This window comes from Corvus hawaiiensis, chromosome 3, assembly GCF_020740725.1.
Source record: "Corvus hawaiiensis isolate bCorHaw1 chromosome 3, bCorHaw1.pri.cur, whole genome shotgun sequence".
Classification (NCBI taxonomy): Eukaryota; Metazoa; Chordata; class Aves; order Passeriformes; family Corvidae; genus Corvus; species Corvus hawaiiensis.
In genome coordinates, this window is record NC_063215.1 from 18,318,855 (window position 1) to 18,341,203 (window position 22,349).

The 22,349-nt window shown below is 37.9% G+C and overlaps 1 long non-coding RNA gene across 1 annotated transcript in view; it reads right to left on the reverse strand.

Annotated features, from left to right (window-relative positions):
- Positions 1 to 15,483, reverse strand: part of LOC125323970 — a 37,212-nt gene extending 21,729 nt beyond the window's left edge. The window contains exon 1 of the long non-coding RNA XR_007202733.1: positions 15,272 to 15,483. This is a non-coding gene — a long non-coding RNA (uncharacterized LOC125323970). The remainder of the gene's footprint in view (positions 1 to 15,271) is intronic.
- Positions 15,484 to 22,349: the final 6,866 nt, after the last annotated feature.

Sequence of the window (22,349 nt, forward strand, 5' to 3'; positions counted from 1 at the left end):
AAGGTCATCTAGTTCCAAACCCCCTGCTTCACTAGACCAGGCTGACCAAGGCCCTGTCCAGCCTGTCTCAAACCCTTCTAGGGATGAGGCATCCACAGCTTCTCTGGACAACCTGTTCCACTGTCCCACCAACCACACAGTGAAGAATTCCTTCCTAACCTCTAATCTAAACCCACCCACTTCCAGTATTAAGACATTCTGCCTTGTCTTAACTCTACATGCCCCTGTAAATAGTCCCTCTCCAACTCTCCTGTACCCCCTTTAGGTACTAAAAGGTCTCCCTTGAGCCTTCTCTTCTCCAGGATGAGCAATCCTGACTCAGCCTGTCTTCATAGGAGGAGACATGCTCCAGCCCTCTGAGAATCTCTGTGGCCACTTCTGGACTCACTCCAACAAATACACATCATTCTCGTGTTGGGGCACCACAATTTGGTCTTTCCTATCAAGCAATGTATATTACCAAGTCATTATTATCACTATTTAAATTTGCACAAACCCATTGTTTCATAGCAAATGAGACAATTTTTTTTGTTTGATTCCACAGTTTCACAGTTCTGCTTGGAAATTAATTCCTTTTATGAAGTGATGGCAAAAAAGACACATGATGAAATGGAAAAAAATGCAATTTGGTATTTTAAGCACATATGTGACACAACATTTAGGAAATAGAATGAGAAAGCCATGCTGCAAAGAAAGTATTAGCATTTTGTTCAAAAAAAAGTGAGACCAAGATAACTTTTTATTACCAGGAGGCATTTTCTTGACTTTTCTTCTCAGTTATTTTGAAACAATTCAAAATAGTGAAATGTTACAATTTTGAGTATGTCATACTCCTTATTGGAAGATGGTTTTGCAAATCACTGGTGAGGTAACCAGAGTTACAATCTAAAGTTGCTCAACTTTAGATTTTCTATCTAATTAGAAAACTTTGATTGCAGTTGCTTAAAATTTATGATTCATTTTCTTTCTCCACAGCATATCAAATAAAGGAATCTTATATCTCTTTCTTGATTTTGTAATTCCAACTATTTTCTAACAGACTCCTGTCATGTGAACTTTATATTGCACAGTTCTGCATGTATGTACAAATTATATATATGTGTGCGTGCATGTGTGTGCATGTACATTTCAAGGAAAAAATTATTTTATATTGCATCAGATAATAGGGTACAAACTCCTAACATATTCACAGCATAAATTCCTTGGGTTTTTTCTCATGAGAATTGAGTATAATGCAGAATTTCTATGAATTCCTAACTATTGCATAATTTAAATTTTTATCTTATAGCAAGCATACAAGAACAATGAACCCCTTTCATAAAACTTACAGCATTTCCTGATTTGATGCTTTCTTTTGTTTCTTTTAGCATGCTCCCCAAAATAAATTAAATGCCTATTGGTACACATCAGATTTACATAAATTATCTAGGATTTCATAAGCCACCACATATTTGAATTAAGTGCTGACATGTCATTACTAAAAAAAATAGAAAAGGTGCTGTTCTTTAGGTGATAAATGGATAAAGCCTGATACTAGGACATTTCTGTATGCTTCTCTAAATCATCTCACGTCTTAATGCAAGTAAAAATCAAATTATTTACATTACAAAACAATATCATAATGCAAACTATAAGAATTTTAAAAGATTTTTTATTGATGTCAAATTTCTCTTAACCAATGCTATCATTTGTTATTATAAATATATAATATATCTGACCATTACAGTGAATATTTCTACTGAAATTCTCACATATGAAGAAAGACAGAGGATGTGTTGTGATTTGGTCCTCCTGTGACTGTACGTAATTTAAAATTATATCTGCTGAAAAATAGTAATGATCCTATTAAACACAGAATAAATGCATTATACTGGCCAAAAATTATTCAAAACTACACTGACACAGAAATTAAAGTGTCACTGGCCAATTATCAAGCTGCACCTTAAGCAGCCAGTTGAACATAATACTCAGTAACACAGCATGGTATTTCATTCTAGACATTCCTTTAAATTAGATATATTGCATCTTCAGTCTTCTGTTAGCTGACCTGACAATAAATATGATGTATCACTAATAGTACATAAACACAAGATTATTACACAAAATTATTTTCCTTTTATTTTTGTCTTCATAGATGGTTGAACTTATATGGCCACAGACTGCTATAATAAATATCAAAAACCTGAATCAAGATTTTCAAATTATATTTCAAAATTATTTTTGAGTATGATATTTTTTATTCAAAACTGAACTGCAAAAGACTCTAAACAAGAGTGCAACATAATTCATTAAGAGAGAGAGGTTATTTTAAAGCATATGTATGTTACAGGAACCCAACAAATGCAGCCAGACATTTAAAGCCTACGGGTGAAACCCATGTCACACCACCTTTTTTACACAGACGAGCACAGGGCAGCCAGATTCTCAGATGGATTAGTTTGACATAGCTCCACTTTATTCAACAGGAATAAATAGTTTCACACAAGCTAAGGATCAAATGCAGAATATAGGGAATTATTAAGCAAAAAATAATGTAATCATTCCCTTTCTTATCTGCGATGAAGATCAGCTTCCAGAACTGATGCACCTTTTCCATTCTTATGTCATCCCATCCCTCATTTCAGTGCATACCCATTATCTTTTCTGAATGCAGACAGTTTCCTCCACACAAATACAAGTTTTCACAATCATAAAAATGCTTGATAGGCAGGATTACCCCAAAATCAGATCAGGTTATATTCTCAAACAATCTCTCAACTGCAATAGTGAAGACTTCAGCATCAGCCATTTGTGTTCCATGATGCTTTGTCAGCAATTGATCCCTAGAACTACCCAGTTAAACTATACCTTGAAGAAAGTCCTCTTTGGTTAGCTTTTCACCAGATGATGTGTTAGGAAAAGTCTAAAGATGATGAAGCTATTCACACAAAGCAAGCAAAAATTGCATGTACATAGCGGCAGTCAAACGTGCAGCTGGCACAGTCCCTGGATTCTGTTAGCTGGCTGGCATGTCAAATTGCCATCTTAAGGGGATGGTTTTAGAAACATTACTTTGTTTGGTTTTTTGACATTGGGGGTTTTTTTTTGAGATTGTGTTCTGATTACTCATGTTCCTATATTTCATGCAAAGCATGCTAAATTTTCCTAGAAAGGAGTCTTCATGTGTACATGAAAAAAATCTATATCTTTGATGAGAAGAAATCCCTACATATTCTTAGAGGTCATGTGCACAATTTGTTACTGATTTGCATAACTCCATTTCTGCAATTATTCATTTGGATAAACTTTATTACCAGAATCCTGTAAGGGAAAATTTCAGCTGTGATCTCTGAGCTGAAATGCCTTTGAAACAGCATTAGCTGAGAGACCTTGGAAACAAATCATAATTTTCAGCTATTTGAATGATATAAAGATAACTGAAAATACACCATTCTGTTCAGTCTATGGTACTCTTCACAGAAACAGTCAAAAATCTTCCTTTGAGGTTGTACTGAGATGCCTTCTCAAGATAGGAACACGAGTTGCTTATCAGCCTTGACCAACTAGAACAAAAATACAGAAAATTGGTGAATAAATAAATAAATAAATGTAAATTCTTAAAACCTAATGGACCATTCAGTCATCTAGTCTGACTTTTTTATATCACATAAAGATTGAATTTTATCCAGTAATTCCTGCATAACACTTTCTGTTTGTAGAAGTATATATTCCAAGAGGGTATTTGGCTTTAGTTTGAATTATGAATTATAATCTTTGAACTATAATACCATAATTTCTAGTATTTTTTCCTCTGCAATACTTTAAATAAGAACACAAAATTTCATTTTGTGGAATTTATCAAAAGTAGTGAAAAATGTCCATATAATTAAATTATGCAAATATTTTGCACAGATCTTAGAATAAGTGCTCTCTATGACAAAAACAGAAAACTGAGATCTAAAAATGGAAATTATAAGAAAGAAATTGTGTTATTGAGCCAAGAAAATCTTCCAGGAGAGTTTAAGCAAACCATAATTTTCACAGTGTATCTGGTTAGGTGAGTATAAGTATAAAGGAGAAAAAGATTGTGATCTCCCAGAAAACATTACTGTCATCTTTGTCTGCCTTGTCTCTTAAGAGTTCTTTCCCAGAGATTCCTGAATTACAAATCCTAATTATATATGTTATTAATCTTATTCACATGAGAAAAGTTAGATATGTGCACAAATATTTGTTGGATTAGAGCCATAATATGCTTCTGGTAGCCTGTTTGGGGCATAAGATCCTTTTAATTTTCTAATTCATTGAATGCACTCCATTTCATTATTAGAAATCTTTGTTCCTGGTTGGTTTTATGATCTTTTTTTAAGTGTGTTTAGTTTCTTTTTGCCCATGATTCAATTAATATGCAAAATGTTGCCCAGTGATAGTGAAGAAAATAAATTTATGCTGGAACTAAAGTAATGCTGCTAAAACAGATGCGGCTTAATAACTAAGGAAAGGGGTTCAATCATAAGGGCTGAAAAACTTTTGCCTTGTAAAAAAAATAAAGCATCTCCAGGTGAGGGTGGGAGAGTTGAAAAACTAATCTAATACTGATGAGGGTGGGTTTTAATAAAACAAAAATAGTCACGGGTCCTGCACATGTGGAAAGAGTTGCATCTAAACTACTAAAATGCTGAGACTGTTTCTGAATCCCAGTGTGCCTGTTGGCTTCATCCCAAACTGTAACAGGACAAAATCTAAAATACACAGCCACAGGCACACACTGTTGCAGTGAGGATTCTTGCAGCATGTGTATCAGACAGTGAGGCCCATGGAAAAGAATATATGGACCGATTCTTGGTAGATATTTATGTTTAGATGTTTATTTTTCCAGCCGCCTGGTCGGCGACTTGGCCAAGAACTGAACAATCACGGGACCAGAGGGTCCTTCCTGGGCAGGGGAACACAAAACAACCAATGGGGAACGAGGCTGACCAGGGGGCAGGGAAACCCCATAGGCCCTGCCTCTACCCCGGGGCCCCTCTCCCAGGACCACATGGCAGGGGAAGGGACCCCAACAACACACCCTTCATTTCTCTGTGTACTGATTTCCATAGAAATTTAATATTGGAAAGAAACCATGGTGAAGCCCAGTCTCACATCTGGAGAACCAGGAATCAGGATCCAACTGAGAATCTGACATGCTATGAAGTCTAGTTGTATCCAGAGACACCTGCAAACAGAAGCACCTATTTGCTTTTTATAAACCCATGATAGTAAATTGGGAGCTCTGGTACTGCTTCCTAGAATCAAGAAGGTCAGAAATAAATCATTTGTAAATTACTTGTCCTTATTTATACAACATCTCGAGTCCTTTAGCACTCAGCTCTGTTTTCAGACACTTTCCCTTTCCTAGAAGTGGCATATGACTATGTGAACACAGAGATACCATCAACTAAGATCAACTATCAATCTTTGTAATTAACGACCTTTACACTGACTCATATCTGATTTATGAATTTCAGCAAAAATACTAAATTTAAATGCATTTCAAGGCAGCCATTGATTTTTTTTCCCCTTGAGAAATTTGAAATGAGCAATCACAGCTCTTAATGGTTTAAAATAATTATAGCAGACCACAGGAAAGGACTATTCACCAAAGTTCTCATACAAGAAATGTATCCTAAGAACAAGCTAACTTCAATACTCTAACCAACTGAAACAGAAGGGAATGTTTTTCATTTTCTATTTAAGCAGCACTTAATGCTAATGTACATGCAGCAGAAATATTCAAGAGTAATCTAGTTTTTATGTTGACAAGCTATCTCCAACACGTTATTAATTTTTCTTACTACATTTTCCACAGTGGGGAAGGTCTCTAGGCACAGTGCTAAAACAGTAGAATCATAGAATCATGGAATGGTTAGGGTTGGAAGAGGCCTTAAAGGTCATGTAGCTCCAAGCCACCTGCCATGGGCAGAGAACCTTCTACTAGACCAGGTTACTCTGAGCCCCTAATGGGATGGAGAAAACAATAACACAGTGGTTGTTCAGTAGCTTAAATATTGCAAACAATAGTACCAGATGGACCTTTAGAAATTTCACCCACCTTCCTTATTTTCTTCCTTTTAGTTGCCACTTGCTTTGTTCTTTACAGCTGCGATTCCCACAGAAACAACATGGATGGAATTGTGAGCTCTTTTGACATTTGTACCATGGTCAGCACTATCCACTTTCACGATCCACCTCTTCTGCTATCATTTTTTAAAAAGAATTCAGTAAAACCCCTTTAACACATAAAATTTCTGCCCCCCTCAGGCAAGTCTCAAGAAAACAGAAGTTTTGTGATGATTATTTCCATGCTAATGAATATGGTATTCAAACCACAAAGAGTGAAACGCCAAAATATAGACATCAAATGCATGTTGACCGCAGGATTGAAAATGGGTGTAGATAACTTTCTTTATATCCATTATGTATATGTGGACAATTATATGTATGCACATATTCTTCCAATAATGAATGTGAAGAAAAGTTCTTCATATTCAGGATCAAAAGAATGGCTTTTTTTTACAGCAAGACTGCAGAGTCTGGGCTGTAAGAGATTAGATATATATTTGCAAATACACACCCATCATTCCTCATTTTTCTATAAATACAGCCTTCAAGCATTTTTTTGATTAGAAATTATTTTTCACGTTTCTGCATATGAAAAATGGCTCAGGCTTTTTAAACTTGTTAGCATTGTATCATTCCATTTGTTGAAGCAGTATTTTAATTGCTAAATTACTTGTCATTGGTTACACTAAATATATTCTCAATTCCATTATAACCATGAAAGACTTTCAAAGGTTTTATGGAACTTCCTCTATGATAAAGGTATTCACTTTTCAAAGTAAATATTATGTCTGTATATTTCACAGGAGATACAATGTCATACAAGAGAAAACCACTGACTATATCTGACATAAGAAAGCTGATGTATATGACAGAGCAATGCATTCAGCCTGAATTTTGTTTACTGTGTATCTCTCATTCTGATGTTAACTTTCCATATAGCCCCTGGTTTTGCTTCTCTGTTCCTTTCATATTTCTATATCTGCAAATGCATCATGGGGCACAAAACAGAACCAAAACGGAACACCAAATGGATATTTCTGTTTAGATAGAAGTCAGTGCTACAGCCTGAAGAATTTGACGAGAGATGCCCTGACAAGAGCATGGTCATCACATCCTAGACATGGCATGTCAGCTGCTGAAAACAGATTTGGTAGCAGTCTTAATTCTCAGACAGAAGACTGCCAGCATGATTGCAGGCCAACCCTTTCTTAATTGAATTTTCCCTTCACTACTAAAATACCTAAAAAGTGTATAATACTAAAGGAAAATATTTGATTCAGTAAGAGATACAAGGCCCAGACACACAATTTAGATTCAGGTATACTGATATTTCTCACTTTAGTTCTTATTTTTTAAATAACAGTGAAGTTCACATCACCCAGACTGTACAGGGAGGTGCCTGATAGGAAATGATAGATGATAGGAAGTGTTGGGAGCATGAGTTCACTTTCACATGTCTCTTCAGATTAAGTGGTTTATTTAGGTGAATGGAAAGTTCTCCTTCTGGTCAAGGTATTCAGCTCAAATTGTAGGAGGAAGAGCCTATCCTTCCTATTCCAACATGGCCAGAAAATAAGCTTGCTCTTCTCCTGTCCAATTGTTCAATACCTTTGGAGATCTAGCTCAAATTTTTGGCCACACTCAAGGACTTGTAACTTGAATCACCACTCTCAAAGGAAAGTAATTAAATAAGATTATGCAATATATTGAAATGCATGTCAGCAAGTAAAATACCTTGATTGAAGTAATTTTACTTCACGGGAAATAAAGTATTCATGGAAGTAATTTCAAAGCATTTCATTTGTCATACTAGGTTGAATAAAGGGGACTGACATCCACTTAAAACTCTTTCCACAGTCAAGCCTCAGATGAAGTACTTTCTTTGGTTTAGTCAATGCACTTCAAGAAAGATGTTGGATACACACCAGAAGAGAGCAATGGGAACAATCAGAACTCTAGAAAATGCGTGGAGATGCTAAGCCATCTGAGGTTCTTTATGTTAGGAAAAAAAAAAGTAAACAAAAATTGCAATTGTCCAAAAATAATGTGAGAAATATTGGAAAGAAATTATTCCTTGTGGTTACTTTGGATAGAACACATGGTTCAGAAATTTTCAGAAATGTGGACTTACGTAAGATATGAAGGCATAAGAATCAGCTTCTGCTTCACATTCTTACATTTTAGTGATGAAAAACAGGCATCCACACCTCACCTGGGTAGCTAGACTACCATCACATTCAGTGGAACTTAGAGAGCTGTTCATCTTAGCCAAAACTTGACACTAACATGTGCTCAGCTGACTAAGTCCCCAGATGTTACAGTGCGGATACTGTAACACGCGTATCAAACAAGGAGGCCGGTGGAAAAGAAATATATAAGGACCGATTCTTGATAGGTGTTTCAGAGAGATGTTTATTTCTCCAGCCGCATGGCCAGGATCTGCCAAGGAACTGAGGCAATCACGGGACCCGAGGGTCCTTGCCCGCGCAGGGGAACACAAAACAACCAATGGGGAACGAGGCTGACCAGGGGCAGGGAAACCCCGTGCCTCCCCCCTAGGGCCCTTCTGCCAGGACCACATGGCAGGGGAAAAGGGACCCCGACATTTCACCCGTTTATTTTTAACAAAAAAACTTAACATTGAAAACAACAAGGACAGTTTCAAAACAAAACAAACCACCCTCCTGAGTCTTTAAATGTCCAAACAGATTTTCTGGAACATCTTAAGGCTGGCAGAAGGGAGACAGGACTCTCTGAGCATGCTTTGTGGGGAAACTGAAGCAGAAGAGAGTTTAATTTCTTCCCTCCCCCTTTTCATCCCCCCCTCGGCATCGGAGAGGAGTTGTAGGGAAAGGGAATTGTATAGGGAAGCCATGGGGTGAAAAACGGATTAGGAATAAACTGGGGATGGGGTAAATTTAGGAAAGGGTTCATATTGGGTGTAGGGTAAAAGGGGGAAGTAGATTGTGGGTAGGGAAGCTGCTGGGATGGATATTGTTTATAATTTTGTGCATAACGGCTGCCTTTGACTGGAATACCTCCAGGCCCAGTAACATTCGCTGCTTGAAAACCCTTCTTTCCTTGCACTATATCAAATTGTACAACTTCCCCATCTCCTACACTTTGCAGGTAATTTTTAGGGTTATTCCTTTTAATGGCAGTTCCATGGATGAATAAATCTTCCCCTGTATCATCTCGTGCTATAAATCCATAGTTGTTTTTTACATTGTACCATTGCACAGTTCCTGTGATTTTTGTTGCTACAACTCCTCCTATCACGTGCTTGCATGTTTGTCGTGGCTGCCGGTCCCGCGTGGCCGCTGCCTCGCTGACTCCAATGTCTTGGCCAGGCCCCCGCGTTGCGGCTGCTCCGTGCCCTCCGAGCGGCGCTGCTCCGGGTGCGTGTCTGGGCTCCGCATGGCCCCGTGTTGCCATCACCGCTGCCTCCACGCCCTGTGAGCGGTTCTGCTCCGCCAACACCACGCTGCTTTGAGAGCGGCCCCGTTACAGCTCGGCGCTGCGCTGCGCGGCTTCTCGTGTCGCTGTGGAAACCGCCGCTTCTCCCACCACAGGGCTCTCCGAGCCGTGTGCTCAGAGCAGGCTTCCACGCTGACCCCCGGTTCCTGGCTGCTCGTGCGGCCGCTCGTTCCATGCCTGTGGCGTCGCTCCCTCACTCGTGGTTGAGCGGCAGGGGACCCCAGGACAGGGATGGGGTTTGCGATGAGGCGTGCGCTCCCGAGGGGGTCAGGCACATCCAGCGCAGGCACCTCCGCCGGCACGGCTGCAGTCACGCACTCCTGGGATGGCTGCTGCATGGTCTTGGCCACGGGATTATGGCCATCCTCTGCTCTAGGGGTAATGAGACCATACAAATGCTCCTCAAGAGCTTCGCTGATTACAAGGGATGCACGGAGAGGTTCTATCACCAGTGTATGTTTTGTTTGATCCCTTATCTCATTCCAGATGTCATGCCAAAAACACTCGTGATTAATTCCAGTAATTCCAGAGGATTAATATCAAAAAGTAAGTCTCGAGAAATATAAAAGAAATTTTTGAAAAGCCAGTTAAAAAAATGTTCTAGATCTCCCGGAACAAATACTTTCTTGTTTTGTTGTTCAAGGATTCCTTTAACTTCTAGATACATTTCTTTCTGTGATGCAGAGAGCCACATTTCCCACGATTCTTCCACAGTCCAGAGAGAATATCCAAACCAAGGCGAGAAGAGAGAGATCTAGAGTGGTTTTTACTCACGAATTTTCTGTCCTTAGGGATCAGGAATCATTCTGCTCACAATTCTCTACCATTTGTTACAGTGCGGATACTGTAACACACGTATCAAACAAGGAGGCCGGTGGAAAAGAAATATATATGGACTGATTCTTGATAGATGTTTCAGAGAGATGTTTATTTCTCCAGCCGCATGGCCGGGGCTCTGCCGAGGAACTGATGCAATCCCAGGACCCGAGGGTCCTTGCCCGCGCAGGGGAACACAAAACAACCAATGGGGAACGAGGCTGAGCAGGGGCAGGGAAACCCCGTGTCTCCCCCCCAGGGCCCCTCTCCCAGGACCACATGGCAGGGGAAAAGGGACCCCAACACCCGGACTCCACAGACTCTATTGACTAGATTTTCACTGAGTATAACAGCTGCTCACATGCAGATGTCTCCTTTGTGTATACTTAAATAACCATCTGAATTGCAAGATGGACCATGGTGTAAGAAAAACTCTGCAGGTGAGGATGAAGTTCTGGAATAGATTGTCTGTGCAGATTTTCTCAACCAGTAACAGCAGAGTGTGGTTTATGCAGAGTTGACCTTTCCTTGGGGCAAAGGCAAAGCTATTCTGTAAGCAGAATAGCCTAGCTCAATAATACTTGAAATTATAACTTCTGTACTACTGTTAAACAGTGCCTACAGCAAGCTCTGTTCACTGCTTCTTCTCTGGGGAGCCACAGAGCATGTGGCAGAAATCAGAGTTTTTTCCCCTGTGCGTGTCCAAGCAGGGATAAACACAGATGACACTACATTGCCTGTTCCTGGGACTGATTCTATTAACTAGGCAGAAACTCTGTGGGCAAAAGAAAGTATTAAATCAGGTTCCTTCCTACACTTGTCTCTGAAGGGCAGCAACAGCTTTATGTGCAATTTTGTTTGAGCAGAGTCTAGTTCCCAGCTCAGGTAATCCTTAAATTAACCTCTTGTAGATATAGGTAATAGAAAGAGAAGGCTGTGGATCTTGGTAGGGTTTAGGTACATGATTATTAGCAAATTACTCAATACTGTTAGGTTTATTCTTTAATTGATTCATCCACTATATTTATGAAGGTTTTTCAATTTCACACATATTCATATTATTAAGTTTTCCTTATGCAACCCGATGTCTATAGAGTGTTACACATCCACTTCCATGTTCAAACTGCAAACTCATTTTCATTTTGTTAAATCTAAAATCATTTATATCACCTTGGAGGACCATAGTTCAATTCCCAGAGAATAGTGAAATGGCAGACTCAGCCTGAAATGTGAATTTCACCTCATCTAACTTGAGAATATTAGACTAAGAAATCCATTTGGCTTCATCTGTCATCAGTTAAGAGAGACAGGTTCCATATGGATAGGCATCCATATGGAATGTCTAAGACATTAATATGATTACCACCACTGCTTTCTGCAAATGGAGTAGGAAACTCAGTAGATATTGGGAGATAATTTTTCACTGACATTGTTTAAGTGCATACTTCAAATGTACAATCACAGATTAAAAAATTGACAATGGGTTTGGTGAAAATGTGCTCTTTGATTCACTATGGACTGCTGAACAGAAAACTTCAGATAGTTTTTCTTTGATAATGAATGTCAGCCTGTGGTATAATCATTGCTGACTGTGGATGGAATTATAGACACACAGATCTGTGTTATCTCTTGTCTTGTTTATGTTTGTTAATTCAGTCTTTCATATAATTATCATATCACAGACTGCAAGACAAACACAGTTCCCAATATGAGCTGGTGTTGATTCAGAAAAGTACAATGTACAAACAATGACATCAATGCTGTCATCTGTTCTGTAGTGTTACACAGTACCACACGACTTAGACTATGCAAACTTCCTTTTCAACTGACTGAATGGGTTTTAATTAATCTTTCTAAAAATACTTGGGGTAAAGGGAATATGATTTCCTTGGTTAACTTTCAAAATATACTATCAGTTACAAATGGAAACACACATTAGATCCGAGTTCATTAATTGATTCTGTGTAGAATATCTGCAGTTCAGCAAAGTATATCCTGTTGGTTTTACTTCTAAGCTGCTTTTGAAAAAAATGTAGGTAAGTGGGTTAAAATAACATGTTAAATATTGTTAGGTTTCATAAATAGTATTTTAAACAGTTGTCAAAACACATGCTTGAGAAAAAGGATTTGGAGTTTAAAACATTAAGGTTTATTTGGTTTGTAGACTCAATTTGAACAGTCAGAATACCTTTATTAAAATTTTCCTTTCTGTTTATTTTCTTTCTTTGTCCTCAAAATGAATGAAGAAATAAAGCATACAGAAACAGCTGATTTTTTGCAGTAAAACATTCTGTTCCTAAGTTTATTTATGTTGCTTAAAGCACTTTGTTTCGATAGTATTAGAGAAAATGTGGGCTAAATTGACCTTTAAGTAAAGAAAAGGCTTCAACATGTAGTATATTATTACTGGTCCAATGGGCTTTGAGTCACCAATTAGTACTTCTTTTTTTTTTTAAAATTATCATAGGCTTAGTCTATCAGCTGGACAGTAAACAAGACTCTGCCATCTTAGTCTAGTGTCCAGTCTAGTTAAATCATTTTCTAGAAACAACCTGGCCTGAAGGTCACTCATTCCAAGTCTCTAAGTGCGCTACTTGAACTTAACTGGCAAGAAGAAAGATTTTCTGTTAATTTGCTATGTATGGGTGAGTGCACACATCAGTACCACAAAGAGCTCCATTATTGCCATATCAAAGTAAATAACTGAAAAAAAGAGTCAGGCAGATGAATGATGAGTTAAGTGTTAAGCAGACACTGAGTGCAAACAGTAAATATTACACAGTTGCTCTCAGAAGGAATGTGGCATCTCTTAACTCCTTAATTTCCACTGTGATAGATCTGGTTTTCTGCAGACCTTTTTTATCCTGCAGGTCCTTTATTACTCATTTTAAGGAGAATTTGTAAAATGTTTTAATAAATTAATATAGCTTCTGATGTCTGGAAAAAGCTTTCCCACATTAAAACCCATCTTAACCAGGGTGTATTTTTTGCATGTGAGGTTATGTTCATTGCCAGAAGATAATGTTGCTTTGACCAAAACCAGTCTAAGCTCTGAATCTTGTTTGCAGGCTAGCATGGGGCCAACAAGATTTATGCCTCCAGGAACACTTGAGAAATTTATCTCTTCCCACATTCAGGTCTTGGCAAAAAGGAATACCTCACAATTTCCACCTGCACCACCTTTTTACCTACAACCTTCATGACTAGGTGAAATACGGAAGAGAACAGTTTGTCCAAATAGTACAGGTATTACAATTGTTCCGGATATTGCATTGCTTTTTTACTGTATTCCAACATTCTCAGCATTGAAGGGCAAAGAGCAGTCTAGCTCTTCTGACTTTTTTACATCAGAAAATTAAGTAATAAAACTGGAGGTAGTACTCTTTTACTCACATTTCTTAAGAGTGTACTACAGTCAAGGTAAAACAGATGTTAACCTGGTCAAACAAAAAATCTATAGAGTCCTTCGAAAACTTTACATTATTATCCATTGTAACTGCATATGCCCTTGCAGATTTAAACACCACCTAGTTCAGTTACCAAAGCCAGATATTCCACAGTTCATACAAGTGTTTCATTAACAGTAACAATTCTAAAAGAGCGAACTTGCAAAAAAGCAGCAAAGTAATAAATTGCCTTTGAGCAGGTGTATATCTTTCTCTGAGAATATAATTGATCATTGTACAAATTTAGATTTCAAAAAGGTAGCTCTCACATATTTGGATTTTTATAAAATGCCATGTGGGACCCAAAAAACATCAGTTAAATATAAAAGTGTAAGAAACAGAAATTTAATGAAGATAAAGGAACTTCTGCAAAAGAAATGTAAAGTGAGTGAAGAGTAGGATACAGGAAAACTATTTATAAGAACTGAAATGAAACAGTTTTCAGTTAAAGTACTAAAGAACTATTTTTAGGACTTAGCATACTTAATTTTATCATTATTTATCTTTGCAGAAAAAGGAAAATGTACTTAAGAAATGCATTGATAAGCTACAATGTAATTAGAGACGACAGTTAAGTATCATCCAGAGACAAATCTGGTGTTGAGAACTAATATAATAAAAACGTGAGAAATGCACTGTTGTGCATTAGGGAACAGAGATAAAACTGTGTAAAGTAGGGAATTCAATCAGGTGCAAAGGCAGAAGGAATAGCAGACATGAGTGCATGAATTACTCACTGAAAGCACTAATGAAAAAAGATACTTATTGCTATGTTGCATCAAGTGATTTATTTCTTGTCATACCAAGAAAGCAATAGTGTTATTCTACAATGAATGGATAAAAAGTACTCTAGTGTTGTACATATTTGACCACAAATATTGAAGAACCCTTTGTACAAATAAAATTAATAAAAAAAGGACTGCTGAGATAAACACAGAATATAATGTCTGTCGTACAAGATGGACTAAAAGAGCTTGGCTTCTTGAGCCTGCGCAGATAAAGTGGCTGTGACAATCTTCTTCAAGCAGTCAGGATGTGCAATGCAGACACAGGAAAAGAGTGGAAGAGAATATTGCACGAGACAGTAAGCTTCAAGGATAAGGAGTGCAAGCTTATACAAGCACTAGAAAAAATTATTATATAAAATATATTTACATAATAATTAATAAATAAATTTGACCAGTAATTAATAAAGATCTGCAAATATTCCTTAGAAAGCACAAAAACAGTCCAAAAAACCTCCAAGCTGATTCTTTTCAAATAATTAAAAATTGTGTTCTATGGATGTGTGATTTTGGTCTTTAAAACTTTCACTTCAGATAAAGAAAGGGGTTATCAAAAGTGTCTGTTAATACAAAAAGCAGTCCCAGAGGTACAGGATCTCTTAGGGGACAGATGCCAAAAATTAAGAGAGAGAGGAAGATCACAACAAGCAATACCTTATGTACCTGAAGGAGTGATCTACAGATTGCAGCTGGATATGCTGATGCACAGGGTTAACATTGCCAGACAGCTCGTGGGTGCATCAGGCTCTGCTCACATAGCTTTTAGTAAGTCTTTTCAGTTGTTTCCTTTTCCTACTCTGCCACAGTACCAGAAAGTGAATCTGTGACAGTGGGTTGAAATTATACACATCATTGAACTGCAGAATAATTCTCTTTGGAAGGGATCTAAGAATGTCTCTAGCCCAGCCTCATGCTGAAAGCAAAGTCACCTTTGCAATCAGACTTGGTTGCTCAGAGATTTATCCAAGTATGTCTTGGAAAATCTCCAAGGATGGAAACTGCACAACCTCTTTGGGCAACCTGCCCACTGTTTGGCTGTCATGGTGAAAGAGTTTCTCCTTATCTTCAGACTGAACCTCTCTTGTTTCATCTTGGGCCTGATGCCTTTTGTACACTGACACATACTGCTGTGTGAACAGCCTCCGTCTGTTCAGTCGCTGAGCCCCCACAGGCGCTGAGGCTGCTGCTGGGCTTCCCCAAAGCCCTCTCTGCTTCCAGCTGCGTGAGCCCAGCTCCATCAGTCTGTTCTCAGAGGGCAAGTGCTCCAATTCCCCTTGACCATCTTGGTGGCCCTTTGCTGAACTCACTGCAGTTTATCAAGGAGTTTATTGAAGTGGGAGTCCAACATTGCATGTAGCTTCCTAGAAATGGTTTAACAAGTGCTGACCAGAGGGAGCTAATCACTTGGTCCTGATCTCCTGGCCATGCTTCTGCTAACAGAATCCAGGACAATTTTGACTTCCCTGTTGCCAGGTTTTACTTCTGTCACAGGCTCAGTTCACAGCCCACCAGGACCCCCAGAGCTTCTTCAACAGAGCTGCACCCTGCACAGATAGGCTCCCATCTGAATCATTGTCAGGGAGTCTTCCTTCCAGCATGCACAGCTCGGCTTTTGTCCATATTGAATTGTGTGGGGTCCCTGTCAGCCCGTTCCTCCAGCCTCTCCACCACTCTCTGCAAGGTAGGCAGTCTTCAATACATCAGCTGTCCCCCTGCTATTTAATGCCATCTCTAAACTGGAGGAGCAAGCACTCCATCAGGTCCTCCAAGTCATGGATAGACATATTACATAAAGACAAATTCCTGCACTCACACTGGAGTCCACTTTTTTATCAGTCTCCTGGAAAAGTATGATCCACTAACGTGTACTGAAATATATTTTTTTAATTATTTCATTAATTTTTTGGGAAATAAAATCTGTTTCTGAAAGCAAATATAAGCAATTTCCAAAAAACTCGGAAACTTCCAAATGAGAAAGAATCATGTCACAAGTTTAATTCTCTGATCTCTCTAAACTCGGGACTTCAGAAGTATACTTGGAAAAAAAATTTCAGTAAAGAGTTTGCAATCTAGGTTCAAATTTTTAGTCTATTTCAAATTAAAGTTGAATTTGCAATAATTCTCGGATATAGCCACAGAAATAAATTGATGAAAAAATGTGGGTGTGGCTCTTTCACTGAAGCACAGACATAGAAATAAAGGATAAGAAAAGAAGACATTGGATCATTTAGATTAAAACAAAGTATGAGGGAAGAGGAAAATATAGGAACTACCTAGTCTTCATTACGCATATATATAGCAACATCTGAACAAGGCGTCATCTGGGTAAGACTGGCTGTGCCATATTCAGAAGATGTTAAATTAAAAGGTATTCTGAGAGAAAAGGGCAGGTTGGAGACCTGTTCATAAAGGTCAAGCTTGTGTACTCACTGACAATTTGATCTATTGCTAGGTATAACTGTGAAAGCTGGATCCTCAAGGCAGCAAATGTGAAGTTATCGGAGTCCTTTGAGATTCTTTGTGGCTAATATACATTGAAGACATCAGAGCAGCAAAGAAGACAAATGAGCATACATTGCAGCGGTGCAGAAAGAACCATTACTGCTCCCAGAACATCAAGGAGAGCAAGCTGAAATATTTCAGGGACATACCAAGGAGAGATGGAGATCGATCAGTAAAAACAATAGTGTAAGGCAGAGCTGCAGGCAGAACTGGAAGCATGGATTGGGTCAGCCACGAAACAGAAGGAAAATTTCCGCAAGCAATGAGGGGATGTCAGGTCTTGTGAATCATGATGCAAAGGGCCACTGACCTCCAAATTTAAGGCAGAGCTTGATAATGATGGATATAGGTAATTTATCAAACAATAATGTCGGCTGGTAAGCAGCCTGGTTAAAAGACACATGAAATACAGCCTCATGTTTCTGACCCCTCAAACACCATACAAATAAGATGATGTTTGCTTCTAATAGAAGCTGTAGATTTCATATATCAAAATTCTACTTCATGCGAATCCATAAAATATATTTAGACACTCCTTATATATAAACAGACATGACAAACATTCTTATACAATGACAAATATAAAATTATATAAATTAGCTAGAAAATTTTTACAAATTCTGTTTGAATATTCTTATAATCAATAGTTTCATTTTACATGGCAGACTATTGTTGGTTGTTCTACCTGTTTCCTGAGAACTAATGAAATATGGAAATATTCCATTGTTTGTGAAATCCTCACAAATTCTTCAAGAGATCTTTAAAGAATTTATTTATTTTTACTTCACTCTATTATTACATTTTAAAACATCTGTTACTTTTCCCTAAAAGACCTGCTTTGGTCTTTTTCAGCCTAACATTTCAGTGTCTATCTGGACTATGTTCATTTACTTTCCATCTTTCCCATACGTCTGAACTCAGTGTTTCCCTGTGTGACCAAAAATGGGCTTCTTCACACCATCACATGCAGCCTAATAGCTTTAAACAGGATTTAATCCCCCAAAAAACCTTGTAAACCTTAGCCAACACCAAGCTTCTTTCCACACCATGTTACTGTTTCTTTCTGCACCACAGACAACCAACAAGGCATATTCTTATTTTAATCTGTAGAATATCTCCATTGCCAGACTAGTCATTATCTACCAAATTTATGCTTACTCTCCCCTGTAGACTTCTGAATCATTATCACACCCAGCATGAACAAAGATCTAAAACAATAAATTGGGTTATATATGCATCATTTAAATAATCTCCTACAATCAGATTTGTTATACAAAGGTTATGCAGAAAAAAACATAATGAATTGCATTTGATGCAATTGATTAGTTACAGAAAATAAAAATAATGCTTTATCAGGCTTAATAAACTGTGAAAAAGATTTTATATGTGGCTAGTATTTCTTTATCCACAACCTGACATTACCTCTCTGCAAAGCAGTATCAGGTTTATGAAGAAAATAAACTTCTTCCCTCTGCTGTGCTTACTGCAGTGTCTTAAATAGAAAAATACTCTGGGGATGTGCTAGTTTCTCTTTTCACCTAAAAGTGACAAATTAGAGATGCAAAAATTGCTGATGCTCCCAAATATTGTAAATGGGCAGCTGTATATGCCCTTAGTTAAAAGGATCCTGAATAGGAGAGGATAACATTCAGTTCACTGCATTAGCTGCACCAAGCATATTTCTCTATGTACATTGCACTTGATAAATTGCAGCTTCTAAATCTGAATGAACCGCTTAAGCTACCTCTGTCTACATGTCATGACTCCTTGAAAAGCAAGATATATTACTTCAAAGATTTCCGTGTGGTTATAGATCAAAACTAAATAACACTCTCTCATTTAGTTAAATAAAGTGGGTATCTATATAAATCAAGAGTCCTCTCATGCTTTCAGGAGACGAGCTGGCAAGGCATATACAGTCCTTTACAACCAGAGTTTGTAAGTTCATGGCACTTAAAACAGGCATGTCTTGGGAAATAGTCAAACTCCTAGGTATTCTGCTTGAAAAATATTTAGTAGCACAGAAATTTTTCAATGAGAAGCAAATCAAATTTGTGAACAGGTGAAAAAATGTGTTTAATCCATGCTCAGTGTTGATGGCAATAAGTCAATCACTGGAATTTTCTATGCTCAGTTCTAGCCAGCAAGATCTGACTCTCACAACCCTCAGTAACTAAGGCAGCTTTAGCCTTGAGAGCACTTCTAGCCTATTAATTACCAATGCTGCATTTTTAAATCACGTTGCAAAACAAACTTATAAGGAGTTTTGGTTTTCTTTAAAGAAGAATTTGTAACAGAGAATTCTTGGGAGACACATGGCTATACTGCCTCACCTTGCATCACTTCACTGTCAGTATTTTTGAACAGATGAAAAAAGAGTACAACAAAAGTATTCCTAGGTTGGAAAACAGAAGAAAAAGTGGATAAGGTGGAGCAATGTTCATTTATATGAGTGAATGTCTTGCAATAACCTTTGACATGCATTTCCATATTTTATATTTCCACATCTCTAAATTTCTTTTTGTTCTTTACATTGAGTGACATTTGTTTTAATGTAATTTTAACTTATAATTGGCAATGCATATACATAATTACTGTTGGTCTAATCACATAATTAGAGAACATATATTTACATAGTTGCAATACTTTATTAGAAAGTGTAGTTGCAGTCTTAATGGAATTATGCTTAATGTCATCCTAAAAGTCCACATGAATCTATGGGAAAATGACATATGAAAAAAAACTATAAACACAGTTTAAAATTTCCTAACTTAGCCCTCCCTCTCAGTGTTGTATCAGCAAATACACATTAATTTCATTATTATAAATAGAGATTCGCCAAGACTAATAATCATTTTTAGAAGTCCAGAACTGAACTATGGAAATCTGTTATAAAAAAGACTTAAAACCATCTATTTATTTAACTAGGGAATGCTATTTGAAGTGAAAAAGAACAGGAGTCAATCTTTAAATAATATACTTCTAGAAGATTCTGCCCTTAGTATTGCAACAGAAAGCAATAAGACAAATTAAACTCTGCAAACACCTCCTAAGCAGAGGAATCTAATAAACTGGGGACTGCTCAGATGGGTTATATTGATCAAATTTTATTTGAAAGAGGAACCAAAATCCTACTGTAAGTCCTATAATCAGCTCAGTCTTTCTTTCAGTGTTAATAAATATTTGACTTCTCAACTCAGGATACTTTTATAGTAGTTTTGTTCCTCCATTGACTTTAAAGGCAAACAAAACAACCTTTGACTTTTGCCATTGATTGCTCAAAGAGTTCCTAGATGGAGTCACACTAAAAGATTTCTTTCTGTCCTCTCCCTTTCTATTTTTCCTGAAAACACAGTTGTATGAAATGCGTACCTGTCCTGATTGTCAGATAATACACTTGGAAAGAAGATGCCTTAAGACTACAAATAATGGGTGTTTGGCTGTTTTTGGTTTTGGCTTTTTATTTTGTGAGACTTGGTGCTACTGAATTTAATAGTAAGTCATATGAAAAATATATTTTTCCTATACAAATACATGTACAAATATGAATTATATTCAAGCAGAATTTCATGGTTTATTCCTAAACATAAAGCATTAATTTAAAAGAGGCATTATTACAGTAAGTATTTAGATGCTGCCTAAATATTCTTAGGAGAACAGGTTGGGCTGAATGCCCACAAAACATCGTCCTGTATGACAGTACTTTCTATGCTTACATGCCTGTTACAAACATATTAAAAGTTACAGCACTGCAGCATGACTCCTGAGACCTGTTCATTGAAGTGACTATCTGTACATATTCAAGAGAAGTTTATAATTACGGACTTTGTGTTCAAGAAACACTATAATTTGACCCCTCCTTATCTGAAAGATTCTTGTCTTGCCCAATAATGACAAAGATGATCCATTACAGCTATTGTTTCTTTTTTATGCAACTGATGGAAGTGTTCAAGCCATGTTTCAGATCTGGAGAAGATAAAAAGGGAATTTCCTGAGAATACCGTTCCAGTGGCAGGATGGCCATTTCTCCATTTTGTGAGGAAAGACAACTTATGTTCTCAGTTTGTGGGGATGGAGATCTACAGCCTTATTTTCCCTGAAATTCATAAGGGGACAGACTAAAAGTTAGAGAAGGTTATATTGCAGAGTATGTACATGCTCTAAATGCATGCTGAAATTGCAAGTGTATAAGTAGAGGGAGGCTGGCAAATGGGTAGATATGAGACCAGTGTTTCAATTAATGACTTTAGGTCATGTGGACCTAAGCAGTACCACGTAACTGTACAAATATTTACTTAGCAGATTAAATTATTAGATTAAGGCTTTAGAAAATGGTATCTTTTTTGACTACTTGTGCACACTTGCACACAAATCCCACCCAAGCTGTGATTTGAAATGCACCTCTGGCACGCTGAGGTGTTACACCTGTAGCACAAAAATTGGGGTGTTCTGCAGAGTGCCGATGACTACTTAGCAAGTGGTGACACCCGTGAGAATAGGACTGTAGTTTTCCCTTTTCAGATTTGGTATCCCACATTTGAAAGCTGCTTGCAACACTCACCAGGCTCTGTCCCACAGCCCTCAAATGAGGTGAGCAGAGCAGGTCAGCAATGGTCAACCAAGAGCCCAGTGATCTCCAAATAGGTTCATGGTCATGGGGAAAGTCCAAGTCCAGTCAATGAGTCAAGCTGTGCTCAGGACCAGGGAAGTCCAGGTCCAGGCACAGGCATCTGCCCCAGAAAGGACTGTGGGCATGGTAGCATAGGTGAGGACAAAGGATGACGATCTGAGCTGGCACACAGCTCACAGCTCAAAGAGGAAACCCCAGGTGCTTCCAGGACAAGCTACCCTTCTCTTTCCCTGCCCAGTTGTCTTTAAAAGCAAAATAAACATAGTCAGGGCTCAAGTGTGACCATGGCTCACAGTTATCCCTGCTGCTAAATCCCTGAGCTGTACCCAGGCATGATTTTGGCTCAGACCAAACAGCACTGGTGTGCCCCAAACAGCAGATACACACAGTTTAGGGGCAAGTTTAGGGCCACACAGGCTAGTGACCACTCCCACAGCTGCTGATTTAGGGGTCCTACTGGTTTGGGAAGGAAGAATGGGAGTAGGATTTATTTGCATAGACACAAGCTAAGCTGTGGCCATCAGACTCCTAGCCAGAAAACAAGCCTTGTTTTCCTTTCCATCATAGATAAAAATCTGTCTTTTTAAAATTGTTTTTATTTTTTTAATG